The sequence below is a fragment of the Chinchilla lanigera genome, unplaced genomic scaffold (genome assembly GCF_000276665.1).
Source record: "Chinchilla lanigera isolate Chin_1 unplaced genomic scaffold, ChiLan1.0 scaffold00013, whole genome shotgun sequence".
NCBI lineage: Eukaryota > Metazoa > Chordata > Mammalia > Rodentia > Chinchillidae > Chinchilla > Chinchilla lanigera.
Window position 1 is genome coordinate 18266368 of NW_004955414.1, and position 18845 is coordinate 18285212.

At 40.9% G+C, this 18845-nt stretch overlaps 1 protein-coding gene and 1 long non-coding RNA gene across 3 annotated transcripts in view; one reads left to right on the forward strand and one right to left on the reverse strand.

Moving 5' to 3' along the window:
• P2ry2 (purinergic receptor P2Y, G-protein coupled, 2) overlaps positions 1–4680 on the reverse strand; it is a 22966-nt gene extending 18286 nt beyond the window's left edge. Inside the window, exon 1 of the mRNA XM_013511812.1 lies at positions 4642–4680. The gene's annotated coding sequence lies outside the window, so the exon portion shown is untranslated. The remainder of the gene's footprint in view (positions 1–4641) is intronic.
• LOC106148013 overlaps positions 1–16293 on the forward strand; it is a 21486-nt gene extending 5193 nt beyond the window's left edge. The window contains exons 1-3 of one of the 2 annotated variants that reach the window (XR_001233106.1): positions 11516–12139; positions 12781–12855; positions 14807–16293. This is a non-coding gene — a long non-coding RNA (uncharacterized LOC106148013). Of the gene's footprint in view, positions 1–11515; positions 12140–12780; positions 12856–14806 lie in introns of those variants that run through there. The other variant, XR_001233105.1, reaches the window with a different exon arrangement.
• Positions 16294–18845: the final 2552 nt, after the last annotated feature.

Consider the following 18845-nt stretch of genomic DNA (forward strand, 5'->3'; position numbering starts at 1 on the left):
CAAAAAAAATAAAATAAAATAAAAAATAAATAAATAAAAAACACCTGCATTTATTTCTCAGTCAGGTTGACCAAGTAATTAATTTTTGCTTTTATCTTTATTATTTCCTTTCTCTTGATTACCTTGAGGTAGTTTTTCTGTATGTTTTCTAAAAGTTTATTAAAGTGAATGCCTATTTTGTTTATTGTCATTCTTTATAAATACTGTAAGCATTTAAGTCTATCATTTTCCTCTGAATTCAACATTGGCTACATTATGTATATTTATTCAGATATGCAAAGCTTTCTTTATCATTATTTTATAACTAGTCAGTAATTTAACTTGTTTTTGAGATAAGGTGTCACTATTTATTTCAGGGTGGCCTTGAGCTCACTATGTAGCCCAGGCTGGCCTCAAAATCACAGTGACCCTCCTGCCTCAGCCCTCCCACTTCTAGGGTTACAGGTGCAGGCCACCATGCCTAGCTGTAATAAAATTCTTAATTACTTTTGACCCAACCAAAACTCTTTTTAGAGGAATAGTTAGGTTTGGAAGACCTTTATTTTGATTATTGTTTTTAATTTAAATCTATTTTATTTGTAGAAATCCCATAGAACATATTTTTTCTTAGAAACAAGATCTCTAATCTGGATAAATTGTGGTCAAAATAAAAGCTCAGAATGACATTTGTCTTAACTTATTGCTTTGTGTGGATGACAAGCAGCAACAGTTATAATCAGTGATACATCCAAAGTTATTGCCAAATTCAACACTTTTCCATTTCTATGCCATCCTGAAAGAAAGCCACATATGCCCTATATTATATGAGGTCACACAATCCCTCATGGTTGTCCAGCATAGCAATCATGCCATCTGGTTTCAAATATTCCCCAATGAAGAACTGTCACAGAGATTTAAAATGGCCAAGTAAACAGCCACAACAAAATAAAGCCTCTCCAGAACCTGTGATTGAGACACGTGGAAAACAACTTAGCAAAAAGAAAAAGGAAGTAGAGCCCCAGGAATCAAGAAAGAGATGACAGGAGAACTAGAAACTACAAACTGAAGAAACTGAAGACAACACAGAGAAAAGAATGAAGCAGTCTGCGCTAACCCCAGCTTCTGGGGAGCAGCCCCTGCCTCTGCACACGCGAGCTAAACTTGGAGAGGGTCTACAGCCTCACGGAAAAGCAGACTGGCAGCGTTAGCCTCAAGAGAAGCCCATGGTTATTGTAAGCTCCAAATATAGTGTGGGGTTTTACTCTGAAAGTGACACTGCATGGCAGGCAAGAGTTGAAGAAGAAATTTACTGCTGCGTCCACCATACTTGGGAGTGATATAATCAGGGGCATTTGGGAAGGGGTTTATTGTTTAAGACTGAGCTATTCTGGAATCAGAAGTCACAGGATAACTTCATTAATGTCACCCTACCACAGTGACTGGGTGGGAGATGGCCACAAGAGACAGTCACAGGGAAGGGGTGGGCTAGATGCAGATCGCCTGAGAATTTTAAGCAGTGGCAAGCTCAGGCTGTGAAGGACATGGCAGTCCCACCCTCTGTGGTGAGCAGCCAGGCTGGTGGTGCGTTTTTTTCTGAGGAAGCTGTGCTTGAAAGTGCTAATACTAAGTCCAGCAGACTGCTGACCCCCTCTCACTGCCAACTTCAAGCCCAGAGTTCAGGGTCTCTTTGCTTTGCACATCTTCCCACACAATCGCAGTACACCTTGGGTTGGACAGTTGCCACATCTAGAGGTGTATGAACAGAGTGGCCTTTGGAGCAAATGAAGTACTTCACATAAAGCTAGGAATGACTTGGGACACACAGATGAACACAAACCCGAGGAGTACTGCAGTGAATATAGCACAGAGGCAGATATCATGCAATTGACTGACCACATCCGGGCAGAAAAGTGGGACAGGACTCAGTATTCACATAGCAAAAAGTGGATGTGGAAACCAAGTAAATCCTAATTGTGACTCACTATCCCCCACCCATAAGCCCTGAAAAGAAACCGTGCAACCAAATTTTGGATGCATTTCTGCTTTTCTTCTTTGGGTGGCGTTGGTGGTGCTGGTGGTAGTTTTGTTTCTTTTTCTTTTTCTACCTTTTGCTCTGTATTTGTAGTCTTTTTTCTTTTCTTTCTCTTGTTTGTCTTCTTCATTACTTTTACCTCACTGTCACTTTTTTTACACACTTTTTTCACATCATATTTTTATTCTTTAATCATATTGTTAATCTCACTTTTCTCTCCTCAGCTTCCTTTTTTCTCTTTCAAACTTTATTTCTTTCACTTTTCCCTTCCTCTGTTTTTATTATTATTACTATTAAGCTTTATTAATTTCTGGTTATTTAGTTGACTCCATGCTATTATTGCTAAATTAATTTTATATTGCTAAAGGTGGTATAGCTGCTGCTTTTAGGAGATGGTTTCTGACGTCAATATTTGGTTTGTCTTTGTGTCTACATTATTATTGGAAACCTCTTTTCTATTGTTAAGGTTGGTGTCATTGTAGTTATTGGTTCTTATGGTATGTGAATAATTGATTTGTTGTTGACTCTATTATTACTGCTGATTTATTTTTTATTGTCCAGAGTGATATAGTTATTCTTTTAATTGGTTTTGACTGTATGCCAATGTCTCATTTGTCTTTGTGTCATCAACATTACTGTGGTTCATTTTCTCCTTTGAGTGATGCTAGAGATCAAGCCTCCAGAGGAAGGCTGCACACTAAGATAACCCTCAAGCATTACACTGAAGGTCAGTATAATACCAAAACATAATAAAAATCCAGAAATATCACAGTGAGGCAGAATCTAAGCAAAGAGATCTCTACAGCAATGACCAAGATTTTTTACCCTAACTGATCTTCAACCCCCAAAAATAGGAACACAAGAAAGGTGCCCCCCAAACTTCTAAAGTCCCCCTAAGCTGATCTCATGGGTCCTGAAGTAGAGGAAGCAAAGAACTCAAAAGCCAAATGTTCAAAATGTTTGAAGAGATGAAAGAAGAAACATATAAGCAAACGCATAAGAGGATTTAATTAAGCACATAAAGGATTTTGCCAATAAAATGTTCAGTGAGCTTAAAGAAGAAACAAAAAAAAATTGAGTTAAGCAAGACAATGTAAGACATGAATGACCACTTTGGAAAAGAATTAGGAAGTATGAAAAGAAGTAGAGATAGATGATATGAAAAATTCAATAGAGAGCATGGGAAGCAGACTTGACTGGTGTGAGGAGAGAGTGTTGGAAGTAGAAGACAAGGTGAGTGTTGTAGATCATAAACTCAGTGACACCCTAAAAACAATGAGACACCATGCAAGACAGAATCAACAGCTTTAACATGACTCAAAAAAGAAAGAAGAAAGGAACAAAGGAAGGAAGGAAAGAAGGAAGGAAGGAAGGAAGGAAGGAAGGAAGGAAGGAAGGAAGGGAAGAAAGAAAGAAAGAAAAAAGAAAGAAAGAAAGAGAAAGGAAGGAAGGAAGGAAGGAAGGAAGGAAGAAAGAAAGAAAGAAAGAAAGAAAGAAAGAAAGAAAGAAAGAAAGAAAAACTAACCCTAGAATTATAGGAATAAAGGACCAATTAGAAGCCAACTCAAAAGGTATAAAAATTATTCACCAAAATCATAGCAGAAAACTTTCCAACTCTAGGGAAAGAATTCAATATTCAAGTACAAAAGGCATATAGAACTCCAAATAATCACAACTAGAAAAGATCCATCCATCAAAGTTCCAGAAATTCAACAAAAGGAGAGAATATTAAAACTGTTAGAGAAAAATAGAAAGTACTTCAAAATTGACGCAGAAGTAAAGATTTTCTGTAACAAAGGAAGTCTAAGGCTATACATGACCACTAAACCAACACTGCAGAAAAGAGAGTAGAGACAGAGAGACCACTGGCACCAAAGAGCTAAATGCAAAGTATACACTTAACGGGATGGGAGAGTAGTTAAACCAAAGGAAAAAAGATAAGGGTATCAGCACTGGACAAATGATGCAAGGATAGTATTCAATAAACACCTTACAGGGCCAGAGATGTAGCTCGGTGGTACAGCACCTGCCTGGCAAGCACGAGGTCATGAGTTCCATTCCCAGTACCAAAAAAAAAGGAATAAAAATTAATATTAAACACCTTATAGTAATAACTCTCAGTGTCAATGATCTCACCTCCCTGATCAAAAGACTGAGACTAGTCAATTGGACCAAAAAGCAAAACACAGCCATATATTGCCTGCAGGAGACACTCTTCATCCAAGAGGAAGTACATAGACTAAAGGTGAAAAGATAGAAAAAGGTAGTTTATTCAGCTGGACCTGGAAAACAAGCAGGAGTAGCTATCTTATTTTCAGGCACAACAGACTTCAAGCCAAAATTGATCAGAAGAGACAAAGATGACCACTACATACTGATAAGGAGAATAATTCAATAGGAAGAGTTAATGGTTGTAAATATCTATGCACCAGATGTTGGCACACCCAACTTCATAAAACAAAAACTACTAGACTTAAAGGGACAGATTATACACCAAACAGTCATAGTGGGGGACTCCAATACCTCATTCTCACAATTAGAAAAGAGATTGTTTTCTTTACTTTTCTCTTGTTGCTGAGACAAAATACGCGACAGTCAAAATTAAGGAAGGAAATGTTTATTTAGCTCACAGTTTGTGGAGGTTTCAGTCCATAATCAGCTGACTCCAAGGCAGGGTGGCATGGCACAAGGGCAACACTTCAAGGCTACAGAAGACAGCAAAAGCAACAACAGCAGAAGGTGGAGAGGACAAGCCTCTTTTCCTCCCTTATATTGTATGCAGGCTACCAGCGGTGTAGCGCTTACACAATCTCTGGGCCCTTCCCTTGCACAGAATGAGGATGTTTACAAAGTAAGGACCCTGGCCCCCTGCTGAGTTGCTTAAACTTCCGAACTTCTCAAGTGGACACGATGTATCAACCATAACAGAAGTCAACCAGACCCCTCCCCAAAATCAACAAAGACATATCAGAATTAAACTACATACACCACCGAAGAAATGGACTTAACAGATGCCTACAGTGTTTCCTCCATCAAAACCAGAATATACACTTTACTCAACAGCACACAGAACTATTTCCAAGACAGACTATATCTTAGGCCATAAAGCATGCTTAAATAAATACAAAAGAATTGAAATAATTCCCTGCACAGTATCAGATCATAGTGAGATAAAGCTAGAAATCAACAACAAAAGAAGCCAGGACAAATAATGCAAAGACAGGACTCAGTGAATACCTTACAACAATAACTGTCAGTGTCAATGGTCTCACCTCCTCAATCAAAAGACAGAGATTAGCAGTTTCTACTACACAAACACATAGAAATTAATTAATACATTACTAAAGAATCAATGGGTCGCAGAAGAAATCAGGGAAGAAATTAAAAAGTTCCTAGAATCAAGCGACAATGAAAGCATAATATACCAAAATCTAAGGGACACAATGAAAGCAGTTCTAAAGACAGAAGGTTATAGCTATAAATGTACCCATAAAAGAATGGAGTGATCCTAAATAAATCCATCTGAAGATCCTAGAAAAACAAGAATAGTCAAAATCTGAAACTAATAGAAGGAAAGAAATTATAAAGATCAGAGCAGAAATTAATGAAATAGAAACTAAACAACAATACAAATGATCAATGAATCAAAAAGTTGGTTCTTTGGAAGGATGAGAAGTTGAACTGGAAATTAGAGAAACAGAGGAGAGGGTAAGGGAAGTAAAAGTAAAAAGGATCAAGATACTGTATGTATCTGCACCAACACCCCTACAAGTGAATGTGTTTCGTATGTACCCCACACATATAACAACCTGAAAAATTTTTAAAAATTCAAACCTAAAATAAACTAACAAAAGAACTGTTATAAATTGTTTTACACTTTCCGGCCTCTGTTCTTCCAGTTTTTCTTTGATTTCATGTAATCTTGTTTTTTTAGCTGGTACACCTCCAGCTCCAGTTTTATGTAATCTTTGATGTACTTATGCACTTCTTGTAGGCTTCTTTTGTGAAACTGGTTTCCCACAAGTGAAGCTTCACGAGGATGCCACCCCCTGTGATCATAGAGCTTTTAGAATGCTTGTCCTCAAGGCCTTCAGCAGAGGCTGTTCCACTACTGAGCCAGTCATCGAAGTCACCCTCAGTGTGACTGACCATCTTGACCACCACCTCCAGAGGCAGATCTCCCAGATCTTGCAAATGTCTGAGAAAACCTCATGGTGACTGATGAGTTCCTGGTACATAATCATGGTGGTGTCTGGGGTGAGTCAATCGTGGTGCTGAGCAGGAAGAGAGAGGAAGTGGAAAGAAGTCTTTCAACAGGAAGATCACAAGTTTGAACCCAGCCTGGGCAATTTTATGATCTCAGAATAAAGTTTAAAAGGCCTTAATGCTTGCCTGGCATGCATGAGGATCTGGGTTCAATCTCCAGTACTGGGAGAAAAAAAAAAAAAGGCAAGCTGGGCCTGGTGGTGTGCACTTGTAACTCCAGCACTCTAGGAGGCTGAGGCAGAAAGATTCTGTCTTAATTACTTTTCTCATTGCTGAGACAAAATACTCAATACCCAAAGTTAAAGGGGGAAAGTTTTATTTACCTCAGTTTGCAGAGGTTTCAGTTCATAGTTGGCTGGCTCCAAGGCAGGGTGGCATAACAGAGGGCATCACAGAGGAGAAACAGTTCATGGTGGACAGAAGTTAGCAAAGTAGTAAAGTAGTGAAGAAGTAGTAAGCCACAAGTAGAGGCAGCAGCAGCTCTCCTTCTGTCCCTTTTATTTTAGCCCTCTGACTGTCCCTAAGGGTGGGGCACCCTTAATCCTAGCATCACTCAGTGAATCAATCTTAGCATCACACACCCTAGCTCCAGCCAGCTTCTAAAAGCTCCACCTACTGCATGTGTCTTTAGGGGGACATCTAGATAAAAGCCATAATAGATTCTAAATTGAAGCTCATCCTGGGCAAGTTAGAGAGACCCTGTCTCAAAATTTTAAAAAGGAGTTGGAGATGTATCTAGATGCAAAAGCCCTGAATTGAGTCTGGAGTCAATCCCTGTTAACACCAGAAAAAAAAAAAAGTAGTCTTACTATGGGAGGGAAGGGTTAAATTAAAATCTGTAAAGAAGGATTAAAATCAACAGTTTGCATATATTTTATTTTTAAAATTTATTTTGTGTGTATTCCATGGATTTTTAAAAGGAAAATTTTAAATTTTTATTTTATTTATTTATTTATTTTTTTGGCTTTTGCTTTTTTTCCAGTACCAGGAATCAAACTCACGACCTCGCGCTTGCCAGGCAGGCGCTGTGCCGCTGTGCTAAATCCCCAGCCCCTGGAAATTTTTAAAAATAGGCTCTATCTCTTGCTATTTTATTAGTCTAGTTCTACTATTTACATATGTAACAAATAGATTATATATGGATATAATATTGTAGGATAATATATATCCATACTTATTTTTAGCCTGCATATTCCATGTTGATAGTGATGATCTTCCACTATATTTTGTTTATATTAATCTCTCCCTCCAGCTTCATTTCATCCTTTTTTAGTAATATATATTTGTGATACATAATAAGTACATTCATCTTGGGCCATTATATTATTCAATATATGAAAATTCTTCCTCACTGTGAATTATACATTTTATCAGCAAATCTTCCCCCACTTTCCCCTCATTTAACACTTTTAGCCACAATTTTAATTATTTGTCACTGTTACCATGCCCTACATTATTTCATTTGCTTTTATAACTTAGTTTTGTCTGTGCTTCTTCATGTAACTCCCAATGTTACTTAACTCTTTTCTTTAAAATTCTAAATAGCAGCGTATTTCCATAGTTCAAAAATTCAAATATGTGGTAAAGTGCAGAGAAATATTACCATCTATCTCCTATCATTTATCTGCCCAGTCTCCATTTTTCCTCTTATCCTTTCTTTCCTCTCCCTGGAAGATGGTTTTATTAGCTTCTTGTGTATCTTTTAATTTCTTTGTGCAAATACAATGTTTCCACTTCTGTTATTTTAAACACAAAATGTAGCATGTTGTACACACTGACCTTGCATTTTATCACTCACCACTGTACTTTGGGGTCTTTCCAAATCAGTACATTTGAAGTGTCTTCATTCTTTTTAGGAGCTGCATAGTATCCCCATTATACAGATGTACTATAATTATATTTAAACAATCATTTATTGGTGGGCATTTGAATTGCTGCTAACTTTTTGCTAGTGCAAACCATGCTGCAATGAATAACTTTGTGCATACTTGTTGCTTAGGAGAAAATATATGTAGGAAAAATTCACATAAATGCTATCTCTTGAGCAAAAGGATTGTGCATTTGTAGATTTGGTAACTACTGCTAAATTTCCCATCCTCTGGGTCTTTCCAATTTACCCTCCCCTCAGCAATATATGAGGGTGGCTGTTTCTCAGGGTCTTACTGACAATGTGATATCCAACTTTAGGTATTTGCCTATCTGATAGATGAAAAATGATGTCTCTATGTAGTTTTAATTTGCATTTCTCTTGTTTTGGGGTTTTTTGTTTTGTTGTGTTTTGGGTTTTTTTTTTTTTTTTGCCTTTTTTTGAGACAGGGTCTCACTAGGCAGTTCAGGCTGGCCTTGAGCTCACTTTGTAGCCTAGGCTGGTCTCAAACTCAGAATAATCCTCCTGCCTCAGCCTCCCCAGTGCTGGAATTAAAGGCATGTGGCACCATGCCTGGCTGCATTTCTCTTGTTTTGAGTGCATATTTTCATAATGAAGAAATCACTTAAGATGCACTTGCGTTTCCTTTCCTATTATATCTTGCAGTCATTTTTTTGTTTGGTGTCGGTCTTATTCATGCCTGTTAGTTTTTTATATTCCAGGGAGGTGATCTATCCCTCTATCACTTGAATTTAAAATTATTTTTCCCAGTTTGTCATTTATCTTTAGACTTTCAGTTAGTGTTTTAAAAACATTTTTAAGGTAAATTTTTTATTTTCTGTGGTTTAATTTATCAATCTTTCCTTTTATGACTTCTGAATTTTGAGCCATATTTAAGAAGGCCTTTTCTATGCTATATTTGTTCCCTATGATTTCTTTTGATACTCTTTTGTCTCTCCTTTTTACATGTATATTTTAATACCATTAGATATTCTGTGTGAAGTCTTTCTTATTATATCAAACTATAATTATGAATATAAAATATTAAATAAGAAAAAATATTGGGGAGACACTGTGATACTGAGATTAACAGTCATTGATAACACCATAAGCACAAATTGTGCAAAAAACAAGAAAAGGTAAACTACATAAAATTGAAATGCTTTGTGCATCAAAGGACACTGTCAACAGAGTAAAAAGGCGACACAGAGAATGAAAGAAAATATTTACAAGTCATGTATGAGATAAGGAGCTGACATCCACTATGGCAAGTATTTCTTATTAGCCACATATTGTGTAGTTGAATTTGATTCTTAAACATGAGAATGAACATGAGACTCTTTGCCTTTTTTTGTCTGTTTGTTTTGTTTTTGGGACCAGGAATTGAACTCAGGACCTTGCACTTGCCAAGCAAATGCTTATGCCACTGAGCTATATCCCCGGCCGAGACTCTTTCCCTTTAATAGCATAGTTTAATCAATCATGTGGTTTAATTTATTCTATTTTATAACTAATATGGCCCTTTTATTTGCTTCCTTATTGCTCTATTTTCTTTGCTGTACATTCTTTTTCTTGCTTCTTTTGTCTTTAAGGACTAAAAAGTAAAACTCAAGTTTGTAAATATATATATATATATCAGATTAATCAAGCACATATATTTAAGTTCATATATATTAAATTACCAAAGACAATAAAAATGGGCCACTTATTACAATGCCCAGGCTGTTTTCCCTAGCCTCTATTATTGTCCACTTTTCAAATGAGGAGACTAAAGGTCAGAATACTTAGGCAGTTTTCTGAGGTTACCAGATACTTTGTGCTGATCTGTAGATAAGAAAGTTAGCAGGCATAAGCCACTTACTGCACCGCTGGGCCTTAAGGAGGAAATCTTAGTTGAAAGACGCTGCTGAAAGTGAGTGAAGTGTGAATTCCTCAAAGCCAAATCTCCAAGGTCTCACAAATCCTTGATATCAAATGTTTGGATTTTTGCCAATCTGATAGATGAAAATCACGCCTCAATGCAATTGTGGTTTGCATTTCTCTTATGGGTGAGACCAGGCATCTTTTCACACTGTTTGAAAGCTGTTTGCATTCCTGTTTCTATGAACAGCCTATTCATATCTCTTGCCCACCTGGGAGCACCCAGCAAATAACCACCACATCAAAGCTTCCCACACTGTTTGTTTTAAGAGTGCCCAATGATGACTTTGGGTTTTATTCTGTTTCTTGCAGAAAGTCATTTCACTTCCTCTCTCAGAACGATTTTCTTCTTCCTTGTGGGGTATGGTCTTTTCCCAGGTCCTATTTTGATTGTTTTTATTCATCGTGTTTGATCAGGGAGAAATAAAGACAGGCCAAGCAACCACATCCTGATCCTCTCAAGTTTACGCTGTATTGCTTAATACCAGTGAATGTCTCAATTCCACCATTAGGTAGACAGTGATGAAAAAAGAAAAAGAGAAGTTGATGAGAGAGGGTGGATTAGGAGAACTGCCATCATTAACATCAATGACGGCAAACTGGCACTTAAACAGCACAATAGATATGCAAATTTATATATGTAGGTGTGTATGTCTATATATCAAATGTGCATATACTCAATCTACAGACATGTAAATTAATTCTCATAATTACCCTGTAAAATAGGTACTATTATTATCCCCATTTTACAGATGACAAAGATAAGGCACAGAGAGGTTGTGTAACTTGCCCAAGTGCACATAACTAATAATGGGTAGATCTGGATCTCTACCTTCTTGGCCTTGGAATCCATGCGCTATTCTACTCTGAGTTGGAAGATCATTTCTATGTTGTTAAGGTCTGGCCAAAAGCTTGTCTGTCTGGTCAGTGCTGCTCCTGGTTCCCTGAGACAGAGGTAGGTAGTGGGGATTAGCCTGCCTCATCTACTACGGAACCACTGATTCTTTATTCATTAATTCACTTAATCCTCTGATTCATTTGTTCAACAAATATTTATTAAGTGTTTACTATGTGCCAAGTCACGTGCTAAGTGCCAGAGATACCAAGATAAATTAAACATGGTCTGGGGATAGTGAGACAGGAAGATAGGGCATGGCTTACCCTGGCTGGGGAGGGAGGCATGGCAAGGTCCCAGAACACCTGTGCAGAACTGCGCATGTGGACTCCTCGTGAGAAGTTGAACAGGCTTCTGATAGGGTGATCAACTGCAACGGAAGCATGGGAAAATATAAAAATGAATGAAAAGGAGACACCCCACTAAGAACTCGCTGTCATACCTTCCTCACGCAGCCCCCCGGTAGACTTATATATACTTTTATTTTTATTTTTTCCTCGCTTTTTACTCAGTTTAAACTGACTCTGCAGAGCTCATTTTATTTCCTTACCATTTTATTTCCTTTTACTTTTCCTACCACTAAGAAATATGAGACTGCCACTGTTTTTGCTTGTTTCATTCAATTCTTTGTTGGTGACAGAAAAGAACCTAGAAATTAGCTCTAAGTGGAGACTCCAGCACCCCAGAATCCAGTAACAATAGCACATGACCAGTTAATGACACAGTCTGATACATGTTGTTCTGTTTCAGGGGGAGGAGCAGCTGTGGTGTTATCCAAGAATGTGTTTCTCAATTTGTCCCCACCTACTATTTAGTTAGTGCAATTTCTCCCTTGTACCTTGCCCTAGGCTCTTATCTCCTGTTTATGTAACATCCCTTCAAGTTTTTGTACTTTTGCATTGTTGTCCTGAGTATGTTCTCGGGGTATCCAGATTGAACTGATAAGTCGTATCTGCTGTCTTTTTTCTTTATCCCAGAAAAGTGGCCGTGTCATGAGGGGTGGGGAGCCAGAGAAAGCTTCTGAGTAAGGCGAATGGACCTACTTAGAATGACCACTCTGGCTTTAGTGTGGAAAATAAATTGAATGGAGGTGTTGCAGCGACCTGGCCAGTCAGGGCTGCTCAATAGTCCAGATGGAATATGAGATCTGAGCAAAGGCTGTGGCTCGTTCGGGAGGAAGGTATGAATCCAAGGAGTGTTAAGGACGTAGAATTGAATGGGCTTATTAATCTCCTCGATACTGTTTAATGAGCAGCTAAGTGCCAGGCACTGTGCCAAGTGCCAAGAATATAGGCTAGGCATAGTCTCTGCCTTTACTGAATTTGAGGGTGGGGGAGATGGGCAGTTGGAGTCTTGATGATAAAAGGTGAAACGGAAGAAGCCCAGGGTAATACAGAACAAAAACTGGCATATGGGATGTGAGGGAGGAGTGCAGGCAGAGTAGGGTGGTGCCATTGTCTCAGCCAGGAAACCTGGGCAGGCAGAACCCTGTGGAGGTCTCTCTGGGTCTTCCAAGGCCAGGACAGAACAGGAGCAAGGGAGATGGTGACCAAACCTCTGCTGAGGGAATAATAGTCATCTAGCTGTGGACACTGTGGAGTCCCCAGCCCAGCCTTGAAAGAGGAAGATACAGAATAGTCCAGAAAGAAACTTGAAGTATCAGGAAGCTCAGTGGTTACTCAGCGCCCACAAACTGTCAGCCTCTTCCCTGTTGCCCAACAGGCCATGTGAGGCAGCCATGCCTCTCCTGGTGCCCAGTGACCAGTCATGCAGTTGGGCCTGGGCAGCAGGTGAGCTAGCATAACCCTGGCTATTTTTCAGGTTGTCAGAGGCCACCCTGGAGCTGGCAGAGAGAGGAGAACCAGTCTTGTAAAGACCCTGGGAATGTGTTGCCTGGTATTGCCTCTTCCTTTGATTTTAACATTTCCCTTGTGTCTCTGCCTCAGTACCAAGACCCTGTACTGCCCCTCCCCCAGGAGGGTCTGTCCACCTCCGTCTAAGCGTAGGAATTGTCCGTTACACTGTGAGTCCCCAGTGCTCATCCTAGACAACCCCTTCCTGAGCACAAGATGCAAAATGCTTCTGCAGTTTGTTCAGAGAAAGCTGCAACCAGATCACCAGGGGCTCATCTCTCCAACCCCAGGAGCCACTCACATACCTGTGCTATTCCTTTCTTTTTTCCTGTGGTGCTGGGGGTTGAACCCAGGGCCTCATGCATGCTGGGCAAGCACTTTACCACTGAGCTATGGCCTCAACCCACCTGTGCCGTTCTTGGCATGCGACAGGACACCCAAAGTTACATCCCTGAGCAGGTGTGCTGTGAGTCTGAAAGCATCTAGCCCGGGGTGGTGAAGGTGCCCACCACTGCCCCTCCCGCCATCAATATCTGAGAGCCTTGGGCTTGTACAGTCTTTGAATCTGAAGAATAGAAAGTTCCTCTCATCACAGTGTCTATCTACCCCTTTGAGGAGTCCCATTTGTCCAATCCAGGCCTTGCTCACAATGCTCTCCACAACAGGAACTCAGCTGGGGCCAGAGACCTGCCTTGTGGGACTTCTCTGAGGGTCTCCTCTCTACCCAGAAGGACACTGAGCCCCTACCTTCTTTCCAGGGCTCAGAATAGCCCACAAGAACCAGGGCAGGGGCAAGGTTTGCAAACACCCCTCTGGCACCCCATCATCCCTGAGAGGTGAGGAAGTGAACAGGAAGTCCCTTCTCCAAAGCCATAGTTAGTGTCATCACTGGCAGTGACCAAACTGTCAGTGGGGCCACATCAAGGCCCAGAGGGGCAGAGGCAGTCCACCTTCCCCAAGCAGGAAGCTGAAGTGTCATTGTCTATTTTGAGACAGTATGTCAAAGTGGTTGACAGCACTTCTCTTATATAGAAGCAGTGTGGCCCAGTCCTTAATTCTTTATGAACCTCTATTTTCTTGTAGGTAAAACAGGGTAACGTTGCTGACTGACCAGTGAGAGCACAGATCAAAGGGCTGTGTGGGTGGGGGCCCAGTGCAGCACTGAGGCAGTGCTCAGTGAAACTGGGTTCTTGTGTGGCTGCTGCTGGAGATAGCATGAGCTGAATGTGCCGTCCCTGGCTCCTTGGGACCCCCTCCAGGCAGACTGCTGTCCCTGCCAAGGCTGGAGCCCTACAGGCCAGGGCTGACAACAGCACTGCCCTGGGCTCAGAAGCAGAAAGGCCTGCTCCACCCTGCAGGATGCCCAGCTCCGTTGGCTGCCCCAGTCTTGTGGCTCCCCCCACTTAGGGTCTTTTCTCCCTGACATCCAGCCCCAGCTCTCCTTCCTCCTCCAGAATCACTTATTTGTATGGCTCTTCAAACCAGAAATTAGGTGTTTACCAAAATTTTCCCAGTGGTGCTAGGAACTGGGCCTGGTAGGGAGATCTACTGAGGGCAAAGCTGTGGCGGAGGGAATCAAATAGCTGGTCCAGTACTGGGCAGGAAGTGGCCAGGCAGAAGTTTTAGCTCCACTTGCGGCAGCCATGGCTCAAGGATTAAACAGCATTTTGTTCTTGTCTGATTCTTGAAATAATGCCCCTCCACTGCAGAGCATTTGAAAAACACTGAAAAATGTGAAACAGAGAATAAACACTCCTGCCCACCCTGATTGACACAGTAACAGATGTTCAGAGTTTGATGGGTGGCCTCTGCATGCTAACCTAGTTGTAATTTTGTATCCTGCTTTTTTTTTTTTTTCACTCACTATAATAATGCAAAAATTTTCCTGTTTTTCTTTTTCCAAGTCAGCCAATTAAATTCTAATTCCATTAGTTTCAGCCCATCATTTAACAAACATCCTTAACTTTAGTGATGATTTGGCTACCTTTTCCCAGGATGGAATGCTGCTGGTAACAGCCAGAAGGAGGAAGAAGGAGGAGAGGAAGAGAAGGAAAAGAGCTTGAAGAGACGTGACAGGAGGAGGAGACAAGACCAAGCCCAAGCACATCCATTCTTTCTGCCTCTCTCTCCTCTGCCTCCTGCTCAGTGTTTCTCAGTGTTAGGGCAGTTGCCTGCCTCTCAGAGTCACTTGGGCCCAGCTGATGTACTTCTGAGTCTATCCCTTGCTCATTCCACGTACCCAACCCAAAAGAGAAGGGCACTCACTCTCTGCTGGGATAAAAGCCTTCCTCTCCAGGGCCAGCCCTGTATGCCCTGGGCAGCAAAGACCATATCCCAGTCACCTGCTTCTACTTAGCTCCTCTGCCCTCTTGTCATATGACCTGGTTTTGAGGCCTTTGTAGCCCAGTCCCCATCTCTTGACCCAGAGCATACCCCAGCAAGTCAGAGAGGCTCCTGAGCTCTGGGTGGGTCTGGTGATATACAGCAGGGTAGGACAGCGCACTTCTCTGCTGTGGTTGCTAGGCCTCTGTTAATGCAACCTGCTTTTATGTGTGCGTATTCAGCAGCCACCACGTTGGCTTAGGTAGAGCTTGCGCTCAGCTTGAAGTCCGAGTTCCTTCTTTATTACATTATTGTTAATAAAGCAATTCTCCAATATCCTATGCTTGGAGAATCTTTTAAAGAAACCACATGAAAGAACTGATACTTTGCCCACTTTGTAGATTTGCACTGTGATGATCAGATTGCTTTCCTGGCTTCTTGTCATGGGTGAACTTGATATATGTACCTCATGTCTTTAACTTATTGATAAGATGTTATCATGAACTTGGCCCAAGACAGAACTCCCTCTTCCAGGCCTTGGTCCATAATCAGAGCCATAGTTTGATCAGCTTGCTACAAATATGTGAAGCAATATCACCTTTTAAAATCTGGTCATGCATTAGTAGACACCTACAGAGCTGAAATCAGATACTCAAACAAACGGTCTTACAGGAACGTTCTTATTACAGGAATGTTCATTGCAGCATTACTGACAATAGTCAAAAGGTGGATGTAACCCAAGTGTTCATTAACGGATGAGTGGATAAATAAAATATGTGGTGTGCATAAAATGAAATATTAATCATAAAGAGGAATAAAGTTATGATACACGCTATGATGTGGGGGTCCTCAAAAGCATGATGCTAAGTGAAAGAAGCCAGAAACAAAAGATCACATATAATGTGATTTCATTTAAAAGAAATATCTAGAATAAATAAATCCATAGAGACAGAAAGCAGACTGGTAGTTGCCGGGGGCTGAGGGTGTGACTGTTAATTGGGTACAGTATTCTCTTTCGTGACAGTGAAAATGTTTTGGAACTAGATACAGGTGATGGTTGCACAACACTATACATGCAATAAATGCTGCTGAATTGTGTATTATAAAACAGTTAATTTTATGTTGTGTGCATTTTATATCAATAAAAATATATTTGCAAAAGAAAAAAATCCAATTATGCATTCAGCAGACAGTCTTTTTTTGTGTGTGTGTGATACTGGGGATCAAACTCACCACCTTGTGCTTGCCAGGCAGATGCTTACACCACTGAGCTATATCCCCAGCCCTCAGCAGGCAGTCTTATATTGGGTATTGGAGACATTGAAATGAATCTGAGCCAGGCTCTACCAAAACCAATAGGGCCCAAAGGCTTAGAAGTTGAATTGGGCTTGGTGAATCCAAAATTCAAATGCTTCCCTCTGTGATTCACTTTCTTCATGGGTTTTTTCACTGGTGACCACGATCACCACCATGAAGACTTCCAGGGGCAGCACCCTTCCTATCTCTGTGATGAGCACATGAAACCTTTTAGTAACTTTGCCTTGAGACCCTTGGCCACCACTGCCTCAGCCATGTGATCAACCTTAGTATCAACAGTGATGAGCCGTGCTGACAGCACATGTCCTTAGATGGTGTGATGACGGTAGCACTCTGCCTCTGTGATCTTCTGCCTGAGAACTCAGGACCCCCGTGTAATCATGGGGAAAACACCAGACAAACTCAAACTGAGGAATAATCTAGAAAATATCTGACCAACCTCAAAACTGTCAAGGTCATGAAAAACGAGGAAAGTCCTAGCAACTGTCTAAAACTAGAACACAGGTAAAGAGATATTGTGACTAAATGTACCCTGGATGGGATCCCAGGACAGAAAAAGCATTTGAGATAAAAACTAAAGAAATCCAAATGAAAATGTATGCTTCAGTTAGTTAATGACATACCAATATTGTCTCATTAGCTATGGTAATTATCAAATATTAACAATACTTATGAGGCTGAGGCAGAAGGATCACCATGATTTCGAGGCCAACCTGAGATACACAGTGAATTCAAGGCCAGGCTAAACTGCATAATTAGAGCTGATTCAAAAAGGAAAAAAAAAAAAACAAAACAAAACAATAGAGGCCACCGAGAAGGAACATATGAGAATCTTACACATTATCTTTACAACTACCCCACCACCACAACCACAACCACTGTACTTGAGATTGAACCTAAGGCCTCATGCATATTAGGCAAGTATTCTTGTAGCCATGGAGCTACATCTCTATGCCTTTTTATTTATTTATTTATTTATTGAGACAAGGTCTTGCTAAGTTGCCCAGGCTTAGCCTTATGATTCAGCCTCTAGTGTAGCTGGGATTATAGGCATGGGCCACCAAACCTGGCCAACAACATTTTAAAATCCTCAAAATGCCTATTCAGAGATGAAAATGTCAGGGGTGAACAGAGTGTGACCTGCTGAGTAGGTGCATATAGAAGGTATCATTGTTCTCCAGGGACTAACAGGCTGCAGGAAAATATATAAGGCCTTCCCTAACCACTACCCTCCTTTCAAGTCCCTGAGCTGTCTCTTTCTGACAGGCCCTGATTTGGAGGCACCTTGTAAACACTAATGCCTTAAAGTTCAGACCAAAAAGGTCAAGGCCTCTTTTAAGCAGCCATAGGAACCCACAGTAGTTCAGCTTTCCAGGCGCTAGTCACATACCTTCTGTAGGGGACTTCCACCAGGAAGAATTTTAGATGAGCTTCCCCACAAGGGTGTGGCTGTGCCACCCGACTTCTATGTTCTAAGTCAAGAGTAGAGTGATATCTTAAACCGGCATAATATACAAGGACTCTCCCACCCACTAACCAAGGGCCATTTCCTTGTCTACCAAACAATCATGCCACAGTCCGTACCTAAACATCTCACAGAGGCCTCAGGTTTTCCTCAGGCACAAATGCAGGTCAGGGTAGGGTAGTGATCAAGAGGAATGTTCTAAAGCAGACAATCTATGCACTAAATCCCAATTCTATCACATTAATTTACTTAACACCTGTGACCCTCAGTTTCTACACTGTAAAATAAGGGTAATAATGATGTCTATTTTATAGGAATGTTGGAAGATGAGGTAAGATAATCCTTGTAATATGCTCAGCACAGTATCTGGCACAAGGTAATCATCCTAATATGATACACTGAAATGACATTTCTAAGTTCCTTTATCTTTCAGATGACAGGTGGGTAGTGTCAGAACGGAAAGGAGGCTCTTTTGACCCGTGTGTGTGTGTGTGTGTGTGTGTGTGTGTGTGTGTGTACCTCCTGCTCACCCCCAGCCCCTTCAGGCAAATGATGTGAGTGGGGGGGCCTAATGCCCTCTCTGCTGTGGTTTCCACAGCCTCCCATTTTGAAGGCTAGCCCTCCATGCTCTTGGTGTTTGTGTTCTCTGTGATTTTTCCCAGAATTCCAGCAGTGGCCCCATGAACATGGTAGTGGACTCTGTCATGTCCAGGGGGACAACTCAGCCCAAAGCTCCCCCAGGAAATCTAGCAGAGGCCAGGAGGTTCTGAACCTCACTCATCCTGACTCTTCTACTCCTAAACCTTGTGTTTTCCTTTCCCAAACCTTTAGCTTCCACGTCAAGTAAAAGAAGTCTTGTTCCAGAATTTGTGCCAGTATATCTGGTCTCCATAATGAAGCCAGAACGTAGGGACATAGGACATGTTCTC